The sequence below is a fragment of the Diadema setosum genome, chromosome 19 (assembly GCF_964275005.1).
Source record: "Diadema setosum chromosome 19, eeDiaSeto1, whole genome shotgun sequence".
NCBI lineage: Eukaryota > Metazoa > Echinodermata > Echinoidea > Diadematoida > Diadematidae > Diadema > Diadema setosum.
Window position 1 is genome coordinate 17,160,881 of NC_092703.1, and position 12,841 is coordinate 17,173,721.

The following is a 12,841-nucleotide window of genomic DNA, read 5'->3' on the forward strand; positions in this document are numbered from 1 at the left end:
TTCCAGGGTATTTGTACACTTTTAAAGTATATACATAAAAACTGTAATTTCAGTTGATAGGCCACGAAATATGAATGTGACATGGAGTATGTGGAGTGTTTTATGGAGTATTCTTTGCAGTGAGCAGTTGATGAAGGGACATTCTTGAGCATCTGAACACTCCACACCACTAAACACTCTCAGAAACAAATTGTAAAAATGTGATTACAAATGAGTTTTTTCATATCAAACATCTATACATTGTATGAGCTTTAAGTGCAGGAAAAGTATGGACCCGAACCAAAAACTTCTTTTTATCCTGTTACAGTGTACAAGTTTTTGACATACTGGGTATCACATGGATCTCTTCCAGGCATCACATCACTAAACAGCCATCACAAATACACAATGGCTTTCACATGAACACATGATGAACATAATGAGGAAGTACAATACATTAGACAATACATGTTAGGTGAAATCATGAAGGATTTATCAGATTTGAAATTTGTTGTACAGTATTCCCTCTTGACATCTCTTTCTTGATAACTGCCAATGCATTCTTTGAACTGTGGAAATGAAAAGGAGAGCAGATGCAGCTACTTATGTCATTCACTGCCATCTTTCTGGAAATTTTGTGTATATTTTTGTAAACCAAATTCTATACAATTGTAGAATGAAATCATATCATGTTTGTCATCAGTAATATATGTAAAGGGTTTAACTTGTCATGCAACCTTTGAAAGAATGTCATTATTGGTAGCCCTGTTCTGCAGAGGCGAAATGTGATTGACATGCTATAAAGTACACTTGTACTTGCATACTGTATATGTTTTCAAAACATATGATTCTTGTAGAAATGTGAAGACGGTAGAAAGAGGGCAGCTACCCAAAAAGTACACGGAATGTATGTTTGTGTGAGAGAAAATTTAAGAATTGTTTGCCATGTACCAGCAGCTTTATGTAAAACTCAGAACATCTCCATTTTTATGATTATTAGGATATGGCAGGTGTGACAGCTTTTTGCTCATCTTTCCCTTTGTGCATTTATCTTTTGTGCAAAATATAATTACAGTATCAAATGTGATGATGCCAAATCCAATCAAAGGTGTCACATTATGTGGTAAAGCTCAAAAGAGGACAGAAGACTGACATCATGCATAGTCAAATAATGAGTGCTTAACAAAGATTAATAGTTTGCACTCTAAGTGCAAAACAGGAGAATGGTTTGTAATGCAAAGTGCTGTGAAATCAGTAATAATGTGATTGCAGAAAAAATTAAATACAACAAACATGAATAGATATATGTGTGTGTGTTTACATTTGTGTGTGCTTCTTTGTATATTCATAGATGTATGTACATGTATTTGATGATCTCATGGGTGTATGTCATTCTCTCGCTTGGCTATGGGCCATTCACAGAATTACTGCACTCTCACTATGAATATTGAAGGACAAGTTCACTTTCATATGTACATATACATGTTGATTGAGTGAATGCAGCAATATCAGTAAAACACATCAGTGGATTGGTTCAGAAGTTTTCATTTCTAAAGTTTCTGTGTTGTCTCTGCTGGATGAGAAGGTTTGTGATGTCATCTGCCTGGAAAAAAAAGAGGAAAATATAAAAAGAATTCCCCAAAATATTTTTTGAAAGAAGTACACATGCAAGCCCTCAACTTGTTACAGTGAAAACATCCTGGCATATGTTCAGGGTAATATCATTCCCCCACTTTCTGAAAGAGGCAAGTAAAGCACTCTTTTATAAAGCGAGAAAAGAGAAAATTTGCAGAATTTTCTTTATATCCTCTTTATATCGTTCTACACATGGGATATCACAAGCTGTTGTAGTCTTCTCATCGACTGATTGCAGCACTGAAACTTCAAAAATTGAAAACTTGATCGGATTGTCCAATTTTCCTCTAATTTTCACTGATGTTTTCTATTAATGTTGCTGCATTCTCTCAATTTACATGGATATGAAGGTGAACTTGTCCTATAAAGACTTGACACCACTCATATTACACTTAGGTATCATATTCACTTACTGATGAGACTTACACAAGAATTAGCGCATACAGTGTATGTATTTTCAAATTGTATACTTCTTTTATTTCAACTTTATCTGTCAAGTCTTTTTTTCTCCATCAAAGTAGAATCAAACAAAAAATAATAAAATAAAACAAAACCATTATGAAGTGATAAAAGTCAGACTGTGGTTTCCAGGACACAACATATACATGTATTCCAATCAAAACCCTTAACACATCATCATGTTATGACCATTTCACTCACATACCTACCAACTGTTCCCATTTATAATAGGAACTTATAATTGGAAGAGAAACAGCTTCACTCAACTTTGTGTTCCTATATTTGGCTTCACCTACACTGTAGCTGCTAAGTAGTGATGTATATGAGATGGTAGAGTAGCTTCGAGAAGGAAATATACTGGAGAGAAACCAGAATTTATTTTACAGTAGGCAGCATAACACCCTTGGTATGGTTGTACTGCATATTATTTGTAATATTACTTAAAGGGTATAATGGTGTCAATTTTAATTCTTAAGGCTCAACTCAGTACAAGTACTGACAATTTTTTTAACAGCAAATGAGTGGCAGCCATTTTACTTAAAATACATGTATTTGAATTTCCCACCAAAACACAAATTAGATAAGAAGTGAAGTGATGTCAAAGTTTCACTTCTACTGTATATGCACCAATTTATAAGTGCAGCCTTGCTATGCAAAATGCTGATGTTCAAAGCATTTGGATCACTAATTGTCATTTAGGACTTAAGAAGAGGTTTTTTTTTCAAACTGCTGAGGTGTGTCAAAATAAGATCTCAAGAATACAGAGGCAGTGCTTTACTATGAGCTGACCATGAAATTTTCGAACAGTAGCAGGAGTAGAATTCATGTGCCAGTTGAGAAACATTGACTAACAATCCGCATGTCTCTGAAATAAGACTTTTTTTTTTTGTTGTTATTCAATTCGTTAACACGACTTCAAAAGGTAAAAAAAAAAAAAGAAGAAACTTGGATCTGTCAATAGTGGAGAGTGATGCTTTTGTCAAGGACAAACAAGATATATGGGATGTATCCCTACCCTTCAGTTACGACTTACTCTTAAGTCCACGTATTCATCCCCAATTGTGTGTGCGCGCAAGAAGAGTGGGACACTACGGTTGTGTGTAGAATACCGTCAGTTCAACCAAAGGACGGTGAGTATAAACCGGCAACCAACCCCCAGATTCAAGACATGCTCGACACCTAGGGAGGCAAGAAATGGTTCCCCACCCTCGACCAGGGGAAGGCCTATCATCAAGGGTTTATGGATGAAGTCACCCGACCCCTGACAACCTTCATCACTCCCTGGGGTCTTTACGAATGGGTTAGGATCCCATTTGGACTGAAGAACGCCCCTGCAGCCTTCCAAAGGTGCATGGAAGCATGCTTAGAAGGCCTCAACAACAAGATATGTGTTATCTAAATTGATGATATCTTGGTATACAGTGACATGTTTGACGAACATGTCTCTCGCCTAAGAAGAGTGTTACAGTCAGCAAGAAAGCATGGGATGAAACTGTGCCCAACGAAATGCCATCTCTTCAAGCGGGAGGTGAATTACCTGGGGCGCATCGTCTCTGCAGAGGGCCACAAGCCGAATCCAAGCGATATTGCTGCAGTACTCTCCCTCAAGAAGAAGGAACCAGCTATGGTCAGGGATGTGAGAAAAGCAATGGGACAACGTGGCTATTACAGGCGATACATACCAGACTTTTCCAGGGTGACCAAAACCGATATATGATCTGCTTTCTGTCACGGCAGAAGAGGCAGCCATCAAGACGTCAAAAGGACCATCAAGAGGGACTACGAAGAATGCCCAAGCCCCATCTGGGACTCCAGTCAAACAGACAAGACTTCACCAGGAGCGACTAGAAAAGCTAATTGACCACTTTACTAGACCACCAATTGTGGCTTTCCCCAATTTCAAGCAGCCATTTGTCCTCCATACGGATGCATCGAACGATGGCTTAGGGGCTGTGTTGTACCAATGGCAAGGGGGGAGACTGCGAGTGATCGCCTACGCATCTCGAACTCTGACACCAGCGTAATGAAACTACCATCTGCATTCGGGAAAGTTGGAGTTTCTGGCACTAAAGTGGTCCATGATTACCTGTACTATGCACCCTCCTTCATGGTCTACACGGACAACAACCCATTGACATATGTACTATCCAAAGCCAAGCTGAACCCAACGAGCCAGTGTTGGGTCGCGGAACTCGCCGACTTCAACTTCCAAATCAGATACAGACGGACCAATGCCGATGCAGACACCCTGTCTAGAGTCCCACTAGACATGGAAGCATACATAAGAGACTGCACTAAGGAGACTCCATCAGGCATCGTTTGTGCTGCAGTCTCACAGCTACATTCAACCCAAACCCCACCCCTGCCACTGGTTACGAGTCTCACTGCCAACCTGAGCAATGAAAATACAGAATGAAAATTGGCGACGCCTATCTAAGTAGTCAGCAAGGCAGAGTTAGCTAAAGCTCAACACAAAGAGCCCCCCCTGGAAAAGATGGTGCAGATGAAGCAGCAGGGAGAGTCTCCTAAGGCGGCCTGCTGGAGAAATGCACCCAAAGAGATGAGAGCATTGTTCCAGGAATGGAAGAGGTTGGAGTTGGGCAAGGATGACATCCTCTACCGGAATACATCAACAAGACGACAATTGGTTCTACCTGCCAAATACCATAGGCGTGCTCTTCATGATCTTCATGTCGAAATGGGCCACCTTGGTGTTGAACGAAGACAGCGATTCTATTGACTGAACATGCAGGGAACAGTGGAGCATTTCATTCACCATGAATGCAGTTGTCTTGTTCAGCGCAAACCGAATCGTCCCCCAAAGGCCCCAATGGTATAATGTCTGAACCCCTTGAACTCATCTCCATTGACTTTCTGCATCTTGAAACTAGCAAGGGAGGTTTTGGGTATATCCTGGTTGTAGTAGACCACTTTACCAGGTACGCTCATGTTTACCCCACCAGGAACAAGGCAGGGCAGACAGCGGCAGATAGGATTTTTAATGACTTCGTACTGAGGTTTGGATTCCCCCACCGGATCCTCCATGACCAAGGGGGAGAGTTTGAAAATAAGCTGTTCCGCCGGCTTCAGCAGCTCTCTGGAGTTCAAAACGCCAGGACCACTCCCTATCACCCCGAGGGAAATGGCAAAGCAGAATGCTTTAGCAGGACTCTCCTGTCAAAACTCAGAACACTGACAGCAAATGCAAAAGCCAACTGGAAGGAACACTTAAATAAGGTAGTGCATGCCTTTAATGCAACAAAGAATGAAGCCACAGGCTACGCTCCTGCCTACCTAATGTTTGGACGGACTCCAAGGCTTCCCATTGACCTTGCTTTTGGACTAGATACTGAGATCCCATACGGAGGGGACCACAAGGCCTACGCACTACGATGGAAAGGAGCGATGCAGGAGGCTTACACCTTGGCCAAGCAGACATCCCACGAAAAGGCTGACCAGTCAAGGAGACACAGAAGATAGTCATTCTAAAGGCTATGATGGGTTTAGTGTTAACCTTATTAAGCAGATAATAAACCACATAGCCGACCCATTATCTTGTATTTTTAATTTATTGCTTTCTTCTGGTCAATTCCCAAACTCATTAAAAACAGGCAAAGTTATACCAATTTATAAGAAAGATGACTCATCTCAAATGAAGAATTATCATCCAATTTCTTTGCTTCCTGCCCTATCAAAGGTTTTAGAAAAGATTGTACATAAAAGACTTTATGGGTTTCTGCATGATAATGCATTATTAGTTCCTAATCAATTTGGTTTTAGAAAAAGACATTCTACTGATTATGCAATTATTCAATTACATGATCAAATTATTGAATCGTCTATGAAAAAAGAACATGCTATCGGGATTTTCATGGATCTGAGCAAGTCATTCGATACCATAGATCATAATATCTTATTGTATAAAATGCAGAAATACGGTATCCACGGCCAAGCTCTAAACTGGTTTAAAGATTATTTACACAACAGAAAGCAATATGTGTTTTATCAATTGACTGAGTCCAATAAAGAAAACGTTCTCTGTGGTGTCCCACAAGGATCGATTTTAGGACCTTTATTGTTCTTGATATATATAAATGATTTAGTGCATTCATCTTAGTTATTTAACTTTATTTTGTTTGCAGATGACATGAGCATCCTCTTTTCTCATAAAAACCTACATACAATCATTACAATTGTCAATTCAGAATTATGAAAGGTTTCAACGTGGTTTAAGTGCAACAAATTATCATTGAATATTGAAAAAACGAATTATGTTTTCTTTAGAAATAGCCATACACCAATGGATGATATGTTATATATTAATGGTAAGCAACTGGATCAAAAGTCTTGTGTAAAATTTTGGGGGTTAACTATCGATTCACACCTAACATGGTCCGATGTTATACACCAAGTTCATTCAACAATATAAAAAAATATCGGGATCCTCTGGAAAGTAAGAGAATATCTTACCAAACATACCCTTCAAATTCTTTATAATGCACTCATATTACCCCATATCACCCCATATCACCTACTGTAATATTGTGTGGGGGAATTGCAGTGTCAACAAAATAAAGTCGATATTGTTACATGTATTACAAAAACGAGCTGTAAGACTTATTACCAGTTCACACTACAATCTGTACTTAGCACACACTGAATCTTTGTTTTATGATTTAAAGACTCTTAGAATTTTTGATATACATACATGGCAAACACCAATATTTATGTATAAATATACTAGCAATCAGCTCCCTGAATTGTTTAAAAGATATGTATATTTCAAATTATAGTATTCATTCATATCCTACCCGTCATGCAACAGATTATCATTTGGAAAATCCTAAACTCATTATCGCTAAAAATTCCAGAAGACATCATGGTCCAGACGTATGGAACTCATTGAATGATGACCTTAAATGCAGTTCTTCTCTACAATGTTTTAAATCATCCTATAAAAAACATTCTTCTTGCAATGTACCACTGGAATTAGAAATTACGCTTTTGTTGTAGTTCCCAACTCCTGAACACTGTATCTCATCGCTTTTCTTCTTTATTCTTCTCCCTTTCCTCTACTCTTCCTATTCGGGTACCTTATTCTCGGATTTTGTTTTTCTTTGTTTTGTTCTTTTGTCCTTATACATTCCACCTTGTGTTGTCCTTTTTGGTCAAATGACATTTAGAATACTTTAAAGATTTACATTATTTGTTCTACGTGTGTATAATTGTTCCATTCCTTCCTTTAGTTAAATAAAAAAATTTTACAAGGCATATTATATTCAGAGGCCGTTGTCCAAGTCAAGCGTTTGCCTTATTGATAATGGTCTCCTCCACCTGTACACTTAAAGATCTGAATCATGATATTTATGTATTATTTCACATGATTAAATATTTGTAATGCAAAATTAATGCAATATTCTTATACTTATTTTCTGTTATGTACAAGTGGAGAAATAAAACTCACTGAAAACTGAAACTGAAACAGAGTTTGTGAACATATGCATGATGTGAGAGGCATACGTATGTGACTATTATAAAGACTCCAACAAAGCCCATAAATGAGAACTTGTGATCTGTTGTCATTTCAACGGTACGGTTTATTCAGAGGCAGGCACAATCCGCCATATGGATTCGTCGAACGATGGCTTAGGGGCTATGCTATATCAACAAGAAGGGGAGAGACTTGGAGGAATTGCCGATGCATCGCGAACTCTTGACACCAGCTGAATGCAACTATCATCTGCATTCAGGCAAGTTTGAGTTTCTGGCATGTAAGTGGTCCAAATGTGACAAGTTTCGTGACCACCTATACTATGCATCCTCCTTCATTGACATATGTACTATCTACAGCCAAACTGACTGCAACCAGCTAGCACTGGGTCAGGGAACTTGCCAACTACAACTTCCCGGTCAGATACAGACCCGGACGTACCAATGCCGACGCAGACACCCTGTCTAGAATCCCACTAGACATGGAAGCATACATCAGGGACTGCACTGAGGAGACTCTACCGGGTGTCATTTGTGCTGCAGTCTAATCCCACCCCTGCCACTAGTTATGAGTCTCAATGTCAATCTGAACAATGGAGATGCAGAGAAGGAATTGGCAACAACTATCCAGGAAGTCATCAAGTCAGAGTTAGCACAAAGCTCAGCACGAAGACCCCCTCCTGGGAAAGATTGTACAGATGAAACAGCAGGAAGAGTTTCCTAAGGCGGCCTGCTGGAGAAAAGCATCCGAAGAGATGAAAGCAATGTTGCGAGAATGGAAGAGGTCGGAGTGGACAACTCATAATGTGCCCCTTGTTTTAGCACTGACCTGTGGCCTTGATGATTTTTTGTAGCTTGTCCCTGAGGGAAGGACCTAACATCACAAGTCCTGTCCACTCCATAGCTTTTCATAATTTAACATAAAATTGAGTTCTGTAAGCCTGAAAACATTCTCAACTTCTGAGAATCACATTATCTTATCACATTGTTGCTTGATATAAGATTTGGAATTATGAGGACACACCATTGTTCCAGCATTAAATAATGTAAGATAATAATTTTTTACCCAAAGTATTTTATACATGTCTTCAATGCCTTGTGTCTATTGAAGTGTTTGCAACTTTTGTATTTTTTTTCCTCACGCTGTGTCTTGCAATTTAGAGGTACACTTTTCTATCATTTCACAATCGTGTGAACACACTTTAATAACGTTCACTATAATTACAATTATTATTCCCGGCTTAATAGTCAACGGCATTGGACTAAGTCCAATAAATTTGTTTTCTTTAACTGTGATTGAAGTGTTTATGTTTTTTTTATTGTTGTAAAACCTCCTGTTTGATAAATAAACCTGAACTGGGCAAGGTTTCCAAGTAAAACCTGCGACACATGCCTTACCCTACTCCAACAAGCATGACTTCGACAAGGCAATACAGTCATTTAGACACCTTTGTCATGTGACAAAGTCAGTTCACAGCATGTGGAGTAGGGGATTCTTTGAAATATCTGAACAGAAAAATAAAGCAGAAGGATGTGTACAAGTGAACAAGGAGTAAACTTCAGGCTAGGAAAAAATGACAGTCAACAGAACTACAATAAAACATCAGGGACAGTTCACCACAGTGGAATGAATACAGCTACATGTTGTAGCAGCTACATTAGCCAGTAGATCAGACATGATCATTGGACATGAGGCAGTGTCCAGTCTGAAGATAACAGAAATGTCTATGTAACTAAAGTGTTGAAATCAGAAGCAAGCAAAATTTAGTCCATCCTCTCTTCCATGATTCATGAGACAAGGAATAGATTTGCTCCTATCAAAGACATGTTATTAGAGGGGAAAAAATTGTGATGTGATAATGACAGGACCAAATAAGTTTTTGTTCTATTTTATTTGTTCACTATGGCAAACCTGGATGTCATCCTGTTTGGCCAAAATAGGTAAAGTATAATTACAATTTCTTGATTCTTTCTACTGTACTGTACAGGACAGCCAACTCACTGCAGCAGGATAAAGTCATCTTGAAATGAAAGTTCCATCCAAAGTGATCCCTTGACAGCATCGGAATTAAAGCTACATCTCTAGTGACCATTACAGTGAACATGACGAGGAGTATGATACTGAAGCACTGCTACATACTGCATGTGTGAGCAGGCCAAATACATGGTATTCATGGAGAATCTTGACATGCTATTTCATAGTCTACGCTGTGGGTTCTGCCAGTGCAAAGTAGACGAGAAGCAGAAATCAACACCAGGTTCTCTCCTTTGAGTCAACCTAATTTGTTTTTCTGGACATGTGATGCTCAACTGGGCATCTAAACCTATCATAAATCAGACAGGTGCAGGTAATATTCTTTGTACCACTGCTATTCTTTTAAGTGGTGCTACTGAGAAGTGGATATGGACCTTTGCAGCTACACTGGGGTTGAAGTATATAGGCAAATCAGCTTTTATGACTATCAGTCATTTTCTACTTCCTGTAGTTAATGAATACTATCTTAGTCACATTGCCCCTCTTCACAGTGCCTGCACCAGCACACAGGTAGAGGTATGTGGGGATGGATGATGCAATTCTTTAGGCTATTTGTTGAAATATTGTACTTACTCAATGATGGGTTGCTACACCAATGAAATTATTGCTGCAGCTTTAGTACAGGTGTCCGAGACAAGCTCGATGACAATGAAGAAGCTTGGATTTCAGTGGTACATGGAAAGCCTTGCAACAGATCAAGTGATACTTGATACTTGATACTGTAATCCCTCTCGCAGCTCCAAGAAGCTATACTGGGATGAAACTACACATGTGTGCCATTGGGAGGTGCCATGGTGATGATCTCTATTCACAATAAAAGTGTGCACTGTGCGAGTAAAATCTGAATGCATCCTCCTTTTAAGGGATGAGTGATCCAGAAGAAGGCTGCAAGGTTGTAATACATGGGAGAGCAGCTTCTCTGAATGTTGTTAAGGTGGTGGCATGTACAACTTGACTAGGCAGGCGGTTCCAGATCCAAATTGTCCTTGGAAAGAATGAGTACTTGAATGCATCAATAGTTGTCTTGGGTATGTTGAACTTGAGGTCATGATCGTTCCTTCCATTGTAGGTTGCAGGGGTAACCGCTGAGGGCAATGGTAGGCTTACCACTCCATAGTGGATTTTGTAAAAAAGTGAACATTGGTCCAGGAGTCGCCGGTGGTGTAACGTGTTCCATCCGTGTGCCGACACCAGACGGGTAGATGATGTAGACCATCTGTAGTCACCAGCAACAAACCGGGCTGCTGCCTTCTGCACTTGTTCGAGGCTGCTAATGGACGTCAAGGTGTGAGTGTTCCAAACCTCAGAGGCATACTCCAGTTTAGGCCTAACCAATGCTGTGTAGGCTCTACACTTCACTTCCTTTGAGCATGATGCCATTACTTGTGGCTGCAGACTGGCATGTGGGTATTTGTGCTTTTAAAAGAAGGAGTATCCAAATGTAGTTCACCAGTTTGATGTGTGGCATCTTGCCAAGTCTGTCAAAAAGAAGCTCCTTGAGGATGCCAAGAAGTAGTCGCATGAAGCACTAGCACCCTGGATACATTCAATATCTATATATGGTAGTGTCCGCACTCATGCAGAGGCGGTGCCTATCTTCTGGTGGAGAACTGGACCTCCCTTATGTTCTACAACACATACTAACATGAATGGGAGACTGGTCAGCAGATTAATCGTTCCCTTGACGAATTAGAAGATTAAGACTTCAAGGCTTGGTTGCACCTCTTTTTGAGGTATATTCTGAAGGACGTCTCTCTCTTGAAAAAAGCTTGCCACACTGGTGAGCTTCAGGTCTTCTATAGTGCGATGTTGAAGTATTGTCCTGTAAACCCCCCCCCCCCCCCAAAAAAAAAAAAAAAAAAAAAACGAAAAAAAGAGAAGATATTTTGTGGAATTCACTTCTTAACCATGCAAGGTCACACTCAGCTTGCTATATTTGACCACAACATCAATAAACAGAGGAAGCAGGCTTTTCTTTATTTTTAAGATGCAATATTCAAAATGGCTACTCGAGCCGACACAGAGCTCATTAGCGCTCTCATCAATCTGTTGACCCAGCAGGAGGTACCAACAACGACAAGCCCAACTTTCTCCAATACTCAACCATTGTGAAGAATCTCAGGGGAGAGGCCCGGCAACTGGTACTAAACTTGCCCTCTCCAAAGTAGATGCCACAAGCGGCTTTTAATAAACTGAAAACAGAATATGGAGATGCCATCAATGATGATCCGTTTGCTGTCTTTTACAAGCGAACGAAGCAGACGGGAGAAATTGCCCAGTCATACGTGATTGCGCTCTAGTCCCTCTATATGTGCATTGTGGATAACTACCCTGAGGCCACTCATGATGGACAAGGAGACTGCATCCTCATAAATCAGTTCATGTGGGGGTTGGAGGATGAGGAGTTCAGACTATGACTCGCACTAATGAGACCCTGCAACATGTCCGTCAGGGGTCTCTGTGAGGTTAGGAGGTTTGTGCAGAGCAGCAAGGGAAGGCATGTTAGACAGCAGCAACCTGCTCCCATACTGCTACCACTCCAGACCATACTGATGAGACCAAAGCCAGACTCCTCCACGTCGATCAGCAAGACATCAGAGGACACCATGATCTTGGTAAAAGATGTCATAGCCACGCAAAAGACGAACAGTGAGAGGGTAGCAGCACTTGAGGGGAGACTGGAGGCACTGGAACTGGCCTCGAGCAGCCCCAGAGGGCCAGTTAGTCAACATTAGTAGTGCTGGGAAGGCTTCCAACCTGGACACTGGCAGAGAGATTGTCTGGCAAGAAGGGGGCTAGGGAACAGTGCAGCAACCCAGGGTCAGATTGACGCTTTTCATCAGGTCCAACAGTTAAACGGGCAAGGCCCACACCGGTCCATTCAATGCTCGACTTGGCAGAAATGAGACGGCAAAACATAACCTGCCTCAACACAAGAGCTGTACACCTAGAATCGGCGGTCAACTGCGCGACACTGGAGTTTCTGCAAGTGCTTTGCACTTGCTACTGCAGTAACTAAAGATAAAGAAGCAAATTTGACCTCATTGCTCCATTACAGAAATGTGCTGAATCCAGAGGCAACTACCTATGTAAAGACTGATGTGATCACCCTGGATGAAGATGTGGCAGTGAACATTCTTAAACATATTACTAGTAAGACCTTCAAAGTATATAATGCATTAAATGTGTTCCGGCCACATGTACAGCATCAGATGCAATATGCGTATTGTGTGGATTTTGTCT

General features: G+C 40.5%; 1 pseudogene; it reads left to right on the forward strand.

Annotated features, from left to right (window-relative positions):
- The first annotated feature begins 9,041 nt into the window (after nt 1-9,041).
- On the forward strand, nt 9,042-11,584 carry LOC140242311 (uncharacterized; annotated as a pseudogene).
- The last annotated feature ends 1,257 nt before the right edge of the window (nt 11,585-12,841 follow it).